The 13,548-nt window shown below is 38.7% G+C and overlaps 1 protein-coding gene across 3 annotated transcripts in view; it reads left to right on the forward strand.

The window, feature by feature from the left end:
* Positions 1–13,548, forward strand: part of LOC145988496 (potassium channel subfamily K member 18-like) — a 617,809-nt gene that overhangs the window by 345,272 nt on the left and 258,989 nt on the right. Inside the window, exon 1 of one of the 3 annotated variants that reach the window (XM_083123361.1) lies at positions 6,113–6,122. The exons of the other annotated variants lie outside the window; for them this stretch is intronic. The gene's annotated coding sequence lies outside the window, so the exon portion shown is untranslated. Of the gene's footprint in view, positions 1–6,112; positions 6,123–13,548 lie in introns of those variants that run through there. 3 annotated transcript variants of the gene reach the window in all.

A 13,548-nucleotide genomic window follows, 5' to 3' on the forward strand; every position in this document is an offset into this window, starting at 1 on the left:
TATTAGTAGAGTTTGGAATACCTAAGAAGCTTGTTAGTGTGATAAAAATATGCACCAGTGAAACAGAAAGTAAAATTCGTGTGGGTATTAATATGTCTGACAAATTTACAATTCATGATGGGTTAAAACAAGGAGATGCATTATCTCCATTGCTCTTTAATTTTGCCTTAGAATATGCTGTTAGGAAGGTAAAAGAAACTAAAGAAGGACTAAAATTAAATGGTGTGACTCAGTTGTTAGCATATGCAGATGATGTAGACTTACTCGGGGATGATGTGAACACAATTAAGAATAATGCTAAAATATTTTTCAAAACTACTAAAGAGATAGGTTTAGAAGTTAACAAAGAGAAAACTAAATATATGCTTACAGGCCGAAACCAAGTGTTAGGTAATAATCAAAATCTAATTATTGATAACAACTCGTTTGAACCAGTTTCCAAATTCAAATACTTAGGAGTAATATTAACAAATGAAAATTATATTAAAGAGGAAATAAAAAGTAGGCTTAATTCAGGAAATTCATGTTACTTCTCTCTTCATAAACTTTTGTCTTCTCGTTTAATATCTAAGAAACTAAAAGTTAAAATATACAAAACCGTAATTTTGCCTGTAGTATTATATGGATGTGAAACTTGGTCCCTTACATTGAAAGAGGAACATAAATTGAGAGTATTTGAAAATAAGATCCTTAGGAAAATCTTTGGACCTAAAAGGGATGAGGAAACAGGCGAGTGGAGAAGGTTACATAATTTAGAACTACATAATTTGTATTCATGTCCAGATATTATTAGAATAATTAAATCAAGAAGACTTAGGTGGGCAGGCCATGTGGCACGAATGGGAGAGGAAAGAGGAGTTTACAGGATTCTTGTTGGGAAACCTGATGGTAAGAGACCTGTAGGAAGGCCAAGACGAAGATGGAGGGACAACGTTGAGATGGACCTAAGGGAAATCGGTAGGGATGGAAAAGAGTATATAGATCTTGCTCAAAATAGGGAAAAATGGAAGGCCTGTGTTGCTGCAGCCATGAACCTTCGGGTTTAAGAAGGCTAGAGAGTTAGTTAGTTAGTTAGCTTGTTACATAGTTAAGAAGTGGTATACAATATGCTTCCAATCCACTTTCTTTGAGGGGAATAAAAACATCCCTAGCAGGGATAAAAATAATTTTCTTTTGCCGGAAATATTTTTTTTCGGGGGGGGGGGAAATCCCGGCATTCTGCCCGTTAATTCGCGCACTGATGATAATATGAAATTGATGAAGTGGCACAAAGAACAGGGCGGGATTCGAACCCGGGTCCCCGACCTCTTAGCGCGCTGAGTTACTCGAGAGAGGAGAGAGCTAGAAAAAGAAAAACCATCCGGCGAGAGGAGAAGGGGAGAGCTAGAGAAGAAGGAAGAGGAGACGCTAGAACAACAAATAGAGGGAGATAGAAAGCGGAAAGTTTCCCAACAGACTGTTGTACAGTGTGTCTCAAAAGTTTTAGGACAACGACATTTTAAACTAGGCAACCCAATTTACACAAGGCGTTGGTGGGTTGCGTGTAGAGTTAGGCTCAATTTCAGGGTTGCCACATGCACAATAGATATTTATAAAATGCGCGAAAGGAATAAAAACAAGTAATATTGTATAAAATTATGAAAAATATCACTATTATATCGCAAGTGACAAAATTCTTTCTGAAAGAAAATAAAAAGGTTTCTTAGTATTTCATCGCTGATGAGTCTACAGAAAGGAAAAGAGGTGAAAGAAAACGAAAGGTGACAAAGGAGAGGAGAAAGAGAAAGCGAAAGGAGAAGAGGAAAAGTAGAGGAGAGAAGAAAGAGAGGATAACGAGGAGAGGAGATGTAGTGGGGAGAATGGAAAAAGATTCTAGGAGAGATGAGGAAAATGGAGCAAAGAAGAGAGAAGAGGAGACGAGAGGAGGGGAGTGGAGAGTAAAGTAAAGGAGAGGAGAAGAGTGCACTGGAGTCGGAAATCTAAGACAGGAGAGGAGATACGAGGAGTGGAGATGAGTGGGATGGAGATAAGATGCGAGAAAAGTAGGGAAGGCGATATGAGATAAAAGCAGATCGAGCAGAAGGAGGGGAGAGGAGAAGAGAAGAACAGAAGGGACTGAAGAGAAGAGGTAGTTGCAGAAAATATCGTATCAGCGTCAAGAATTGATGCATTGGTCAAATTATCGACATGAAACATTCAATAACATTTTGAAATTTATTGGAGAATGTATTAGATCGGTTCGAAATGCATTTTGGCTTAGTTCAGAGCAAGGTAAAATCTTCCATGTAAGATCTTTGATTTTGCCTGCGATTATACCACTAAAAACATGAATGTAATTTGAATATTTATAAGAATTATCCAAATTTTGTCCACTTCTCGGTTCGTTGAAATGGAGATTTTGTAATTTAATATTTCCCCTCCCCCATCGTTAATTCCAAACTGAATCATTCCGTTTCACACGGCGTGGACAATGAACACAATGGGATAGGTCTAAAACTTACGAAAATTTTCTGCCACCGGAAGGGTTTGAACCTACGACCATCAGATTGACAGTCCTGAACGGTAAACACTACCCTACAAGCTTTCGCTCCTGAAAGTAAGTAGAAGGAGCTGACCTATGTGAAATGTAGATGCAACTCTCCTCCTACATGTAATGTGCAAACAATACTTATTTGTAACAAAGAAAACGAAGGTAGTACGACTCGGCGAAAACATTTAATTTAGAATTGCACATGATGAAAACTTTTCATTCGATATTTGCTGAGGTATCCTTGCATTGAACTCGAGTGGGAAAAGGTGTAAAATTAGTATGTCCTGAATTGCCACAAATATAAATAGTTATTTCATTAATATTTGTCAATGTCTTTGAAGCAGTACACAATTATCGTTAGAGTATCATAATTCACGATCTTATACATGAAAATATCCCTTTGAATGTGTGTCAATTCATTTATTTGTTTATTTTTTTATAAATTCCATATGCAGAACAATGTAGCCACTATACACTGCTATTACAAATAATGTTACCATGCTCTTGTTTATAATAAAAATATAATTAAAAAAAAGAACACCTAGTATGGAGGATCGAATGCTTTCAAGAACTCTAACCAATACACTACGCCCTTTGTTTCCCTTGAAGCAACAGTTCTTAATTATTCTGTTGCGTCAATATTGTAAACGTTATCCTGCAAAAAGAAGTTCAATACTCTGATATAGCTTTGTACTTCTAGAATTACTCTATACACATGCATTTGAAATTTAACTCTGAATTTATTTCTTCGTTGTTAGTATATCTAAGCTTGTGAATATACTTTATTTGTAATTTTATAACGGTTACATGAACATCTACGAAGTAGTTCCTTATAATAACCTCCGGTTGACCAAGTTGCCAATATAAACAAATGGAATACAGATTGTCTTCGAGCTAACATTGTTAAAAAGGAGCGGATACATGTATTACTATCCCAATACTTATTCAATAAGATTTCTTGTTTGTCAGAAATTATGACTTAAACTATTGCATGTTGAGCTAGTGCCCACCTAGCCGCCTCTGACGAAATCTATCATTCTTCAGATTCTCTTTCAAATTCGACTCTGGTCACTTGTAACATGCTGGGTGCAGACACTGTGCATCGACGCACCGTGTTTTGCGATAAGAAGCGGCCTTGAATAGCGTGAGTGAGTCACTTTGAATGCGAGCAAGCTACGCTACCAAGCTTGTCTGCCTTTGAAAACCAACTCATTTTTTTTTTCACCGTTTCCGAACGCGATTGCTATTGTAGAAGTATATATTCTCTCAAAAGAGCACGAAAGGAAATTTGACCAATATTCTCCCGTCGTTTAAAACCAAATATTATCTATTAAACGAAAAGTTCACGATTGTCAATAAACGGTTTAACCTATCTCAGCATAGGTTCGATCCCGTGTTCAGTCTCCGGGAATATTCGGTCTGTGTATAGGGCCGGTAGCAACCCACCATCGTGAGGAAATAGGGGAGCTCCGAGTGAGTGAGCGTAATCCGATCGCGAAGTCCTACAACGGCTGGGGGTCTGTCGGGCCGACCACCCGTCCCCCTAGTCTGGCTGCAGATCTCCATGCCCCCTGGTTGCCTCTCGTGGGAGGGAGGCCAGCAGTCGGTAGGTAAGCCTTGGCCCAATATTGGGCTGTAGCCCAATAGGATTATTATTATTTAAATAATAAAATTTAATAGAAAGATTCTCCGAAATTTCTCTCCTACTGTCTACGTCAGGCCAGTACCCAGGGAGGGGGGGGGGGCATGCCCCCTCGAACCCTGAAAAAATATTTAAATGTGAACCTTTCAATAACTACGAAAATAACATCGTCGATTATAGAAATGTGTAAAAATTTCAATTTTGTTCTTACATAAATGAATCCGTTTCTTGCGCAAAAGTCTTCAGGCTGCAATATTGGATGGTTTTAGTTTTATTATCATTGATGCAAGGCTACCAGACGTCCGATTCACCGATTTTGTCAGTACAGTGCGTTACTTTCAATCCCTGTCCCGACTTTTTCGAACTGCAATCGTGATGCGAGAATGTCTCTTTATTATTGCTCTTTCTCCTCTCCCCTCCTTCTGCTCGATCTGCTTTTATCTCATATCGCCTTCCCTACTTTTCTCGCATCTTATCTCCATCCCACTCATCTCCACTCCTCGTATCTCCTCTCCTGTCTTAGATTTCCGACTCCAGTGCACTCTTCTCCTCTCCTTTACTTTACTCTCCACTCTCCTCCTCTCGTCTCCTCTTCTCTCTTCTTTGCTCCATTTTCCTCATCTCTCCTAGAATCTTTTTCCATTCTCCCCACTACATCTCCTCTCCTCGTTATCCTCTCTTTCTTCTCTCCTCTACTTTTCCTCTTCTCCTTTCGCTTTCTCTTTCTCCTCTCCTTTGTCACCTTTCGTCTTCTCTCACCTCTTTTCCTTTCTGTAGACTCATCAGCGATGAAATACTAAGAAACCTTTTTATTTTCTTTCAGAAAGAATTTTGTCACTTGCGATATAATAGTGATATTTTTCATAATTTTATACAATATTACTTGTTTTTATTCCTTTCGCGCATTTTATAAATATCTATTGTGCATGTGGCAACCCTGAAATTGAGCCTAACTCTACACGCAACCCACCAACGCCTTGTGTAAATTGGGTTGCCTAGTTTAATGTCGTTGTCCTAAAACTTTTGAGAGACACTGTACCAGTGTGGAATTGTCTCTTTCACCAGGGGTCCCAGGTTCGAATCCCGGCCTGGCCTGAGCATGGGGTATTTCTAAGTATTCATTCATCAATTCCATCATGTCATCGCTCATCCCCATCCTCGTGATCCAAAAAGGGGCAGAAATGCGAGGTAAAATAAACCAAATGAATCGATCAATTAATTGTCTCTCAGTTTTACCCCAACGGAATCTCTTGGCGTTGACGGTGCCCGCGTGGAGTAGTCTATTGCCGTATGTTTAGAGATGCACAGAAGATGTAGTACCCAGGGCTGGATCAGTAGCTCAATCGGTAGAGCTATGGCGCGGGTTCGAGTACTGGTTTAGCCTGCATTTTTCGCTTAAATTTCTACGCAGTGTGCCACATCAAATGGTACCAGACTTTAAAATTTAAGCAAATCCAAAAATTTACGTTTAAGCTCGAAATTCTTTCTGCCACTCACTGTGTAGTCTAACCGATCAAAAAAATCTGATGTCTCTAAGAGAGATTGCAGACCGAAGCGACGCGAGACACATGTCGCTTGGGAACGAGTCGAACAGCAAGGTTTCGCACTGAAGCAGCACAGGCAGCAAAAGTCTGCGTCCTATTGGTGAAATCCTCAAGCGACACGTTTCGCTAAGGTAAAAATAAATCTGGCATGGCACTATGGAGTGCCGACTCCTTCAGTTGATATGTTCGACATTGCATTAATACTTTAATTAAAGATGGATTTATATAAAACCATCCGCATCTTTGAAATATTGACTTGTTAATTTGCCATATGTTGTAGCTATTCAACAATGTCTAACAGCTTATAATTTTTGTTTCAGGTGAGTTGCGTTATATCATCTACACGTGATCAAGCAAAGAATGGATTTAGATGTTGTTCATGACGTCCTATTGCACCCAGAGAAATGTAAGTTATGCTTTTTGTTAAATATATATCACTTTATCGTAATTGTTCACTTTCGAGTGTCACCTCGCACCACCCGAAGCACTTAAAGCTTGACGTCCAATGAGACGCGGAGAAACTCGGCAGCAGACCCGTATCCGGCGTCTCAGTGGGCGATAACCTTTAACATATCCTGCAGACTTCTGGCACGGAAGTTCCGCGCGTTTCCCTGTAGTGGGCGTTACACCATTTGATTTCAATAGAAGCAGACAACAGAAGTTGTGTTGCTTTCTGTTTCCGCGTTTCTCCACGTCAGTGGGCGATAAGCTTAACTTCTCGCTAGTCAGAAGCCAAGATTATGCCCCATCCTGTGTCCCCTGTGCCACAGACTACCCAGCCAATATAATAACTTAGCAACCCAAGTATACATTTTTTAAAAAATCAGGCACGTTTTAGAAGGAAGTTGTGTAAAAATGCGTAAATTACTTTAATTCCCTTATTTTCTCTCACTCACAACCACTTATTTCATCTCTCTTCTTTTCTCTCAACATAACAAGACGTAAACATGACGTCAGAATAAAAGACAAATTTCGATTTGACCGCTGAGGTCAAATTTTCTGTACTATTATTCAGAGGTAGTAGTGTATATTGGCCGGTTCAACGCAGTACTTAGTAGGTATGCCCTTTTTTTATCAATCGAATATAAGTTTTTGACATATTTTGACAATTTTTTGTCGATGTTTTAGCGTTTAGCGATGTTTTAGTACAAATTTTCACTATACTCATTTTTTTTCCACTCATACTTGGTAGGTATATTATGATCTTACGTGATACAACTTAACCTATCCTTTTTTTTTACGATTATTTAATTTTTATTTACGATCCTAAGTGATATAACTTAACCTATCATTTTTTTTATTTATGCACTGTTTGAACGTCATTATTTGAGGATTATATTTTGTAGGTATTTTTTTTTATCAATCGAATATAAGTTTTTGACATATTTTGACAATTTTTTGTCGATGTTTTAGCGTTTAGCGATGTTTTAGTACAAATTTTCACTGCACTCATTTTTTCCATTTATACTTGGTAGGTATATCACGATCTTACGTGATACAACTTAACCTATTTTTTTTTACGATTTTTAAATTTTTTTTACGATCCTAAGTGATATAACTTAACCTATCATTTTTTTATTTACGCACCGAACTAACCTACAAGGGACTCTGTTTGTTTTAATATTTCAGTATTATAAGGTTTTCACAAATTTTATATAACCTAAAATGTGTTGGATGTTGATTTTTAGTATGTGGCAATTTTTTATGAATTTTAAAACTGTTCCGTCACCCTCTCGTTCTTCACGTCGTGGACGAAGGACTTCTCTGCAATCAGGATGACGCTGCATAGAGTATCGGCAGGCAGCGCGTCGTGGAACTCGCAGACGACCTTGATGTTGGTGCGATCGTTGACCACCACCTGCCTTCTCTTAGATGTGTTGATGACGGTCATGGGTCTCCGTGCTTTGAATTCGCTGGGCGTGTAATACATGTCCACGCTTCCCTCGGTCACGCGTTTGTAAGCCGTGTAAGCTTCGTAAAGTTTGAGGTAATCGTTTTTGGTCATGTCGAGGTTGTAATTCTCGCGCGGGAACACTTCGTTCCTACCGTTCTTCAGATAAACGTTCTTGATCTTGCAGTCGTCGAATCCGCAAACAGATTTTTGCTAAGTCTTACCGTTTCCAAGATAACCCCACTTCCGGTTGCCATTTTGGATTTCCGAGCATAGGTTCTATTCACATTTTACTTATATGTAGGCGTACGTAATAAATCCGAAAACAGATTTTTGCTAAGTCTTACCGTTTCCAAGATAACCCCACTTCCGGTCGCCATTTTGGATTTCCGAACATAGGTTCTATTCATATTTTTTCTCACGTATAAGTGTACATGATAAATCCCCAAACAGATTTTTCGCAAGTCTTACCGTTTCCAATATAACCCCACTTCCGGTCGCCATTTTGGATTTCCGAACATAGGTTCTATTCATATTTTTTCTCACATATAGGCGTACGTGATGAATCCGAAAACAGATTTTTCCTAAGTCTTACCGTTTTCAAGATAACCCCACTTCCGGTCGCCATTTTGGATTTCCGAGCATAGGTTCTATTCATATTTTACTTACGTATAGGTGTACATAATGAATCCGAAAATAGATTTTTCCTAAGTCTTACTGTTTTCAAGATAACCCCACTTCCGGTCGCCATTTTGGATTTCCGAACATAGATTCTATTCATACTTTTTCTCACGTATAGGTGTACATGATGAATCAGCAAACATATTTTTCCCAAGTCATGAATTGGAGGGTTCTATGACCCTGTTTGTCAAAAATTTGAGATATTTGCAATTTAAGATTTTTAACGCTGGACTTGGAAAATTTTCGATTGATGAAAAATTGGTTCCATGACGATCTATGCCAATTTTGGTATGGGAGGACAGAGGACACCGAGACTCGACCGACACACTAAACCCAAGGTTAGGCTAGGTTAGGTTAGGTTAGGCTAGGTTAGGTTAGGTTAGGTTAGGTTAGGTTAGGCGTTCAAAAGTTACGAGTGATCAAAGTTTTGGGAGGGGGTGGGCTAACTTCTTACCCCTTGACCCCAGGACCACCAAAACTTGGTATACGTATTCTACATATCCAAAATCGACAGGGGGGGGGTAGCTTCGCTACCGGGATGGGGGTGTTTTTCGATATATTTTTTCGATAACTTTTACCATTTTCGAGATATTTGCAATTTAAGATTTTTTTTAACGCTGTGGACTTGGAAAATTTTCGATTGATGAAAAAAAAATAGTTCCATGACGACCTGATATGAGAGGAGAGACGACACCGAGACTCGATGAACTAAGTGGTGCTTTGTTTGTGTGTGAAATGCTTTTTGCACTTGGTTATCATCACCTAACATCTTATTAATTGTTTTTTAAAATTAATTACAACTGAAAACTAATAATTAATATTATCTAAAGTTACTAATTAATATTATACAAGTAATTGATATATTTTTTTTGTTCTTGTTGCTAGTGTTGGGTAATTATAGTTGTTGCAAAATATAGCTCTCGCGTATGACAGTTTCTGAGTTTTGTTGGGTATATATAGACGAATCGAAATTTTACTTGTTATGTTAAATTGTATGTTAGGGTACATGGTAGGAGAAATCATTGTATATTAGAGCGCTTTTTTAATGATTTGCCTATAACTGCATACAGGCAGCCGTAAATTTAGCATAAAATATCCTGATCCTGTTTCTTCTAGCATGTGCGACGTTTGTTGTGGTGGGATCATTGGGGGAAATGTGATTCTCCCAATATGTCATCTGACTTACTAGCATATGCGATACGAAGAACAGGTGTGTATGTGGCTTACTAGGATTAGGCTCATGGTAATGAGGTCCTAGTAGCTGAAACGTTGTCGGGGTATTTTGCAATTTTTTTTCAAATATGAACACGTTAAACTGGACTGTCTCGGATTTTTGAGTTTTGTATTCGCCCCGAGAAAATTCTATATAAAATAACATACCTGAAAATTATATTCACAGTAGATTCATTTTTTGAGTTTTGTAATTACCCCAAGAAATTCTATATAAAATAACATACCTGAAAATTGTATTTACAGTAGATTGAATTCTTGAGTTTTTGTATTCGCACACAAGAAATTCTATATAAATAACATACCTGAAATTCTATTTACAGTAGATTGAATTTTTGAGTTTTGTAATCACTCCAAGAAATTCTATATAAAATAACATACCTGAAAATTGTGTCGCTATATACTAGACTTTTTGATTTCTGTGATTTTGGAGAAAGCAATGGCATCCACCACCAGTTTCAATTGTAAAAATGATAAAACTGAATGTGTTACTTGTGGGAAGCTAATCTCAAGAAACAATTTATCGGTACACAGGGCAAGATGTAGCGAAACAGGTTCGAGAATTAATCGTTCGTTACCTTCTAAGCCCTGTGCTCGATGCGGAAAAATGATCAGCATTGCAAATTTAAGTAAACATCTCAAAATTTGCAAACCATCGACCGAACAAGGAACATCGAAAAGGAAAATCGATAATTCAGAAACGGAAGCTTCCACTTCCAAGCAAATTAAATTATCTAATGAACGCAAACCAATTAGATCTGCATTTAACGACCAACTCCAGGATTTTTCAATTAAGTCAGAACCAGGTCGTGACATCCTTAGTTTCTTGGATGAAACGAAAACATCTGTACTAAATATTTTAAAAGATAAACTTGAAAACAACTCTATAAAAGTATACGTTGTTCTGTTTTCTGAATACGAGAAAGTTGATGGCACAACGAGTATTTTTTATCATCGTACAAAAAACCAGACTCTTTATTTGGCGGACGTCGAAAATTTGGACAACTTCTATTATAAAGTTTCCAACGAGCTGGTTAAGAAACATGACGATTTCGAGGCTAAAGGGTCGGGATGGTCTCTATGTGGAAGTCCTCACACGTTAACTGTTTACGTGAACCAATTCTCGCCTCTTCGCGCTTCCAGCTACGTTCCTCTTCCACCGAACATTCAACACAAGAGGGCTGTGTTAAATATACAGAACAGCGATAAAAAGTGTTTCCTTTGGTGTATATTGGCTGCACTGCATCCTGTTCATTGGTCAAATCATCCAGAACAGGTTTCTAATTACAAACAATACGAGACCGACTTTCAAAGTGTAATGTCTGACATTGAATACCCGGTGACATTGTCGGATATAACAAAGTTCGAAAATCGTGCAGGAAAACGCATCGCTATTAATGTATATTCCTTCACGTCAGATAAATATCTCGTGCATCCCGTCAGGATAAGCGATATCGACGATGACGATGCTTGTGTAATAAATCTCCTTCTCATTTCCAACGAGGATGTCTATCATTACACGCTAATTCGTTCAATGTCTCGATTACTAGGAAGCCAAACAACCAAGCATGAACATTGCATCGAAGTTTGTCCGAGATGTCTAACCATGTTCGACGATCGAAAACAACTCGATTATCAAAATTACACCGGACGTCAAATTGCTATCGATAAACTTGTCGAACATAAAATTTATTGCGGCAACAACAGACCGGCTAGAATGTTGATGCCCGAAACGAACGAAGTCGAAGAATTCAAAATGCACAAGGCATTGTTGGAACATCCCGCAATCATCGTCGCAGATTTCGAGTCTTTCCTGAAACCACTCTCCTACTGCGAACCGGATCCTGAAATTTCCTCCACAACGCCGTACCAGCTTCATCAACCTAATAGTTTCGGCTATGTTGTTGTGCGACGTGATAAAATAAATGAAGCATATATATACACCGCGGGCCAAATGTAATCGAACACTTCCTGGAAAAAATGGTGGAGGAGGTTGAGGTAATTGGTAGCGTACTGCTTACATCAAAACCGATGGCACCTTTAACTGAAAATGAACTTCAAAATTACAATTCCACTGAGGTGTGTCCGGTATGTGATCAAAGTTTCACTGATGAGAACAAAAAAATATTCCACCACGATCATTTCAGCGGAAACTACATAGGTGGAATTTGCAACACGTGCAATCTTAAAATCCAGAAACCTAAATTCATCCCCATATTCTTTCACAACGGAAGCGGATATGATTTTCACCACCTGGTGAGACATCTTGGCTACGATCCGAAACGTATAGGTGTCTTGGCCGAGAATGAAGAACGCTACATTAGTCTCAGCAAGCAAGTGTCGATTCCGGGAACGAAAAATACAATCGAGATGCGCTTCCTGGATTCGTATAGATTTCTCTCTGCAAGTCTGGATGCTTTAGCGAACAAACTCACCGACGATCAATTTAAAATAACTAGAGCTAGTTTTCCCAACGTAGACATAGAACTCGTTAGACGTAAAGGGGTTTATCCTTACGAATATGTTAGTGATGGTTCTAAATTTAACGACGACGCTCTTCCACTTCCAAGAGAATTTTACAGCAGACTCAGAGAGAAAGGAATCACGGACGAAGAATACCAACACGCGCAACTCATGTGGGAGAAATTAGAATGTAGGACACTCGGAGACTACCACGACGCATACTTAAAATTAGACGTGACGATACTCGCCGATGTTTTTCAAGCGTTCAGGAAAACGGCAACGAATATTTACAAATTAGATCCGGCGTATTTCTACAGTCTACCGGGATTAGCGTGGTCGTCAATGTTATTCCAGACAAAGGTCAAGCTGGAACTGATATCGGACGTTGACATGTTGCTATTTATCGAAAGAGGGATACGAGGTGGAATGGTGCAATGCGTACAGAGACATGCAAAAGCTAATAACGTACACATGAAAGAAGATTACGATTCAAATCGAGCATCGAATTACATCTTCTACGCCGACGTTAATAATCTCTACGGACATGCCATGGTTCAAAAACTTCCTTACGGGGGATTCGAATGGTTAGATCCCACTTCGATAGATATTATTCATTTCGACGATAGCGAGTGTGGTTTCCTCGCAGAGGTAGATCTCCAATTCTCCGACCACCTGCACGACACGTTTTCGGATTTGCCTCCGACTCCCGAAATCAAATGTCCACCCGACTCGGTTCAAGACAAGCTTTTGTTAACATTGGACCCTAAACAGAGATACGTCGTCCACTACAAGAATCTCCGGTTTTTGATTGGGAAGGGTGTTCAGATAGTAAATGTTAGAAGAATACTAAAGTTTAAACATTCCACGTGGTTAAGACCTTACATAGAAACTAACACACAACATAGAACAGCTGCCACTTCCGATTTAGACAAGGATTTTTTTAAATTAATGAACAATGCGGTGTACGGAAAAACCATGGAGAATGTTAGAAAGCACGTAGACGTGAAATTAATTTCCGATAAGAATAAATGTCGGAAGTGGATAGCCGATCCTAGATTCAAGTCGAGAAAAATTTACAACGAGAATTTAGCACTTTTCAATCTAGATATAAAATTGATGAAATTCAGAAAACCAATTTACGTTGGCGCAACAGTTCTCGACTTGTCGAAACTTTACATGTTCGAATTTCATTATGACGTGATGAAACCCTTCTACAATGAAAAAATATCACTTTTGTACACGGACACCGACAGCTTCATTTACAGCATACAAACACCTAACCTATACGAAGACATAAAAAATCCTTCCATGCTTGAGTATTTCGATACTTTTGCGTATCCTCAACCCAACAGATTTGGAATTCCATCCCGTAACAAAAAAGTCCTAGGTAAACTGAAAGATGAATGTAACGGTGATATTATTGTCGAGTTCGCGGGTTTGCGTTCGAAGATGTATGCCATGAGAACAGAGAGTAGCGCCACGAAGAAAGCAAAAGGTGTGGGCAAGAATACGGTGGAGAACAAACTCACCTTCCACGATTACATCGATTGCCTTTACTCACAATCGA

Source organism: Lepisma saccharinum, chromosome 6 (genome assembly GCF_977018435.1).
Source record: "Lepisma saccharinum chromosome 6, izLepSacc3.1, whole genome shotgun sequence".
NCBI classification, from domain to species: Eukaryota; Metazoa; Arthropoda; class Insecta; order Zygentoma; family Lepismatidae; genus Lepisma; species Lepisma saccharinum.